This window comes from Asparagus officinalis, chromosome 3, assembly GCF_001876935.1.
Source record: "Asparagus officinalis chromosome 3, Aspof.V1, whole genome shotgun sequence".
Classification (NCBI taxonomy): Eukaryota; Viridiplantae; Streptophyta; class Magnoliopsida; order Asparagales; family Asparagaceae; genus Asparagus; species Asparagus officinalis.
In genome coordinates, this window is record NC_033796.1 from 65,848,324 (window position 1) to 65,853,307 (window position 4,984).

A 4,984-nucleotide genomic window follows, 5' to 3' on the forward strand; every position below is an offset into this window, starting at 1 on the left:
TCGTCAACCAGAACTCATCTAAGGAATTTCAAGAAAATCAATCAAAGAAAAATGCTTAAGACAGCGAGAATTACTTCGATGTCCAGGCGTCGGAGGCACCGACGACGGTCCGGAGGTGGACCCAAAAACATCCTTCGATGGCGGTGGAAGGTGCGCCATCTGTTCGTCTCCACTCAAGCGAGATTTCTGGGAAGCCATCTAAACGCAATAATCTGGAGATGCGTTCTTCCAAAAATACGCAGTCCCACTCAAGGACGAGAACGCAGGGGGTACCCCTAGTTCTAGAATTGAAATTCTTGGGAAATATGCTGCTTTAGCTTAAAACTTGTGTATATTTCTTATGTTACAGAGTTTGAACTCTATTTTCCTCAAAGATTCTAACTTATCGACTCTCATCAATAGAGCGATAAGTCCCCAAAGTTGCTCCAATCGCAACACTTCTAACTTATCGACTCTCATTAATAGAACGATAAGTCCCCAAAGTTGCTCCAATCGCAACACTTCTAACTTATCGACTCTCGTCAATAGAGCGATAGGTCCCCAAAGTTGCTCCAATCGTAACACTTCTAACTTATCGACTCTCGTTAATAGAGCGATAGGTCCCCAAAGTTGCTCCAATCGCAACACTTCTAACTTATCGACTCTCGTCAATAGAGCGATAGGTCCCCAAAGTTGCTCCAATCGCAACACTTCTAACTTATCGACTCTCGTCAATAGAGCGATAGGTCCCCAAAGTTGCTTCGATCGTAACACTTCTAACTTATCGACTCTCGTCAATAGAGCGATAGATCCCCAAAGTTGCTCCAATCGCAACACTTCTAACTTATCGACTCTCGTCAATAGAGCGATAGGTCCCCAAAGTTGCTCCAATCGCAACACTTCTAACTTATCGACTCTCGTCAATAGAGCGATAGGTCCCCAAAGTTGCTCCAATCGCAACACTTCTAACTTATCGACTCTCGTCAATAGAGCGATAGGTCCCCAAAGTTGCTCCAATCGCAACACTTCTAGCTTATCGACTCTCGTCAATAGAACGATAAGTCCTCAAATTTGCACCAATCACAACATCTTCTACTTGTCGACTCTTAATAGTAGAGTGACAAGACCACGAAGTGTGCCACGGTAATATTACATTCCTGGCACTTACAGGATTCTTCTAGTATTTAAGACAAAAGCATAATACAAGAGGAATAAATAGTTGTTGTCGCAATATCAAACTGGTATTTCATTGTTCCATGTCAAAACATGATATGAAAAAGAAACAATAAAAAGCCAAACGGCAGCACTACCTTTATTTAAAGGAAAACAAGGTGACCTAAGATAAGTGTTGTTCCTACCAAAAGAACGATACAAAAACGGGCTCATCAATTCATCAGATTAAATGAAGTTAGCTGAGACTTAATGGCAGAAAGTTTTTCTTCATGGTCGGCCCGAACCAACATCTCGGCCCGTTTCCGAAGTTCTTCTTCACTAGACAGCATAGCAGCTACCTCCTTCTTAGCCTCTTCCAGAGCACCAGCTTTGGCACGGTAATTCACCAGGGAAGCAGCACTTTTGACGTTGAGCTCAGTGACAATAGATTCTTCTCGTTTGAATTGAGCCTTCATCCTAGTCAACTCCACTTCAGCGGCAGCGATCTTATCTCGCAAATTCTCCAGAGAAGTATTCGAAAGTGTCAGCTCAACTTGTTTTTGAGCGTGTAGCTGTTGCAGTTGTTCAACCTCAACCTCTTCCTCATCTATATGATGTCGAGCGGCTTCATACTTATTGAGTTCTTCGGCTCGAATATCCTCAAAAGTAGATGCAATCTGCGCTTGGATATCAGCATGACCCAAAGCCTCCAAAAATCTGAGTTGTCCCTCTAGACGTGAGATAGCTTCAGAGCAGCGCTGAACAACGTCGACGTTACCTACAAGCTTGAGGTTGTTCAAACTGTTCGTGAGCATGGGCCTGAAGGTATCAAAAGTATCTCGTCCGGCTAGCACAACCTCAATTATTTTCTTGGTAAGCCCTCCCAGGTAGTCAAGGGAAATCTTGACAAAATCTGGTACATCTGCGGGGCTCGAAACAGCAATAGGCGACGGTACAGAAACTTCTGAAGATGCTAAACCAAGTAAAAGACCAGCAGGTGATTTCGGTGTAGTGGCTTGGGAAGGAGTGCCAATATCTAGCTGAGATGGACTCAATTGCAAAGCCATCAGTTCCCCCATTTGAGATGACCTTGGCACGCCTACAACTTCCGTAGAGGCTAAAGAAATCGTCAATAAAGTCGTCGGTGGGAGGGCCGTCATCGAGGTCTCCAAGCGAGGTGGCTCTGACACTTGAGCCGGCGCTAACATAAGCTGTTGCGTCGAAGGAGGGGTGACAGTACTTGCCTCATGTATCATAGGATCTGCATGAGAAAATCGTTTAAATATAGATTAAAGATTAGTCACAAGACGAAATAAACGACACTTACCAGTGAGAGGCAGAGGAATGTAGGCCGATGCTTTGTCGGAAAAAGATGGTGGTGGAATATCCTAGTTATCGGGATCATCGCTGTCATCACCCAGGTGGTCATTGCTCCCTTCATTCCCACGCTGGTCGCCTTCACCATCTGTGGCATCTGCACCTTCGCTGTGATCCATAGGTTCCTCTTCACCTACAGGGGGAAATGCTGGCGCATCTTCGGCGACAGTAGGCTTTGCTATGATTCCAGTAGTAGGACTAGGCTGCGAGTCGCCTACAATTGGTAATAACACAGAAGCGGAAGGAGACTTATCTGTTGCTAAGCCTTGCGGAGCGGCCTCTAGAAGTTCTTGGGCAGGAGCTATGTCTTCTGCAACATGAGAGGCAGTGGAGGCAGTATCATGAAGCGTGTCTTCAGGGACAAAATCTGCACCCCCTGCAAAAGATTCATCTCCACGCTCTTCTTCATACAATGAATGAGCAGAAGAATCATGACCTCCTAAAGCAGGACCAACTGTGGGGAGACCAGGCTGAGGCGAGAGTTCCATAGCAGTCGATTCTTGTTCTTCATCTTCGGTACACCATGCCTGAGCATCCGACATAAGTTTGGATACTTGGCTTCTTCAACCGGCCCCAGCGCCCTCTTTCCAGTGGCACTCTTACTCCGAGTCTGAACTCCTGAAGGTTCTACCTCGCGAGTATCCGGCATCCTGACCTCTTCCTGAATTGGCTCTGGTGATTGTTGCCGTTCGTCCTCTGGAATCGACTTCTCATACGATAAATATTCGCTAGCACCACAGACACGGAACCTTTTGGCACTCTTCTTTGAGGCGTACCATTTGCGGATGGCTTTCAAGCAAGAGGTATTCATGTTGTAAGCTGAAATTTGAGAGGCAGCTTGGTACCACGTGCAAAAACTCAAAGAAGTACGAGCATTGGGCGTCTTATGCGGCAGCCGGAATTTTGCTCCGGTACAACCAGCTACTGAGTAATACCAAGCTCTTGCTCCTTCATACACATTACCTGTGTACGCAAGAGTAGGGTTTGGGTTCCCAACATAGAGCTGATCATAGCCAAATTGCCGAGAAAAACGATAAGGCTGATATGGTTCAATAAAGCATTTCCTCCCTTGTCGAAAAATAAGATAGCCCGGACGAATGTTTATGAGCCACCAAAAGGCACCCCTGCTAAGCATGGTGAAAGAATTCGGTCCCGGAGTGTCTTGATGAAGTTCTCCATACGCGCCGCCCTCGAAAGCGGGAAACTTACAAGCAATCTCGTAATTATAATCCCGTCTCAATATTTCACGGAATCTAACTTGATACCAACCGGCCCATTCAGAGGTTTCTAATTGCTGAACAAGAGGAGTTGAGGTGCCACTTGATTCAGGAGTCGTCATTATCGGAGGACAGTGCAACACGAACCAAGACACCAAATAAATATATGGCATCGGCACTCGAGGGGTTGGGGTCTGAATGATAGTCTTCCCGTCGGAATCCACTTTCTTGACAGCAACAAATTCGGAAGATAGTTCCCGCAAACCACTTTGTAAGCAGCACACCATGGCTGAAAGAAGATTCAAGGGTCGTCCATAAGCCAATAGAACAGCAGGATATAAGACCTCTACGGTAATAGCATCCACCGGTCTTGTGGGTACCACACAACGCTTCAACCAGAGAGTCAGAAAACCAGCAAACAAAGCCATGTCGGAGATTGGAACTTCTGCCTGATAGTGGAAACTTTCAAACGTGGTAAACGCCGGGAAGACATCCTCCTCAACCTCGCAAGTATAATGAGAAGTTGCATCATTGATACGTTCGGTGATTTCCTCAAGGGTACTGGCCGCTAAGCGAGTCACCTCAGCTTCTTTGTCCCACAGATTGTGGAAAAGATATTCCGCCCATTGTCCTTGTTTCACGCCGCTTGCTCTTTTCCCAGTAATTTGCGCACATATCTGGAAATGGCACATCAATTCCCAGTAAGTGTCGTAGATTTCGGGAGCACCATTTTTCAGGATCTCTAATTCCCTGCTTCCGGGAACAAACTCCTCATAAGGCAATTCCCCAAAAGACAGTCCAGAAATCTCAAACATTTCGTGGAGAGCGAAGCCCAGCTCACCAACTGGAGTGAAAAAGGTGCCGGTGTGAGGGTTGTAGAATTCCAGCATAGCGAAGAGTCCGCTGTAATTCGGAGGAATACCGTATCGAGTGGCTGTTATAGGAACTCTCAAATCCGAAATTCTCAAAGGTTCTTCTAGTTCCTCCAAGACGAAATTTATCATCCGGGCCCACCAGTCCGCATCACTGGAGTGAACCCAAGTAGGGGCCCTGAAATCCCGAGCAGGGAACTCTCCTTTGACAGAAATAAATGTTCTGATAAACACCTCCGCTAACTTAGCAGACTCTCCGACAGGGTGCTCTTTTTGGAATAAACCTGGCTTCAAAGCCATGAAATTATTGAAACCAGCGGGATGAGTACCCCGATGAGTGATGTGCCCCGTAGCAACACCGCCTTGGTCTTGAACAAGTTCCCAATT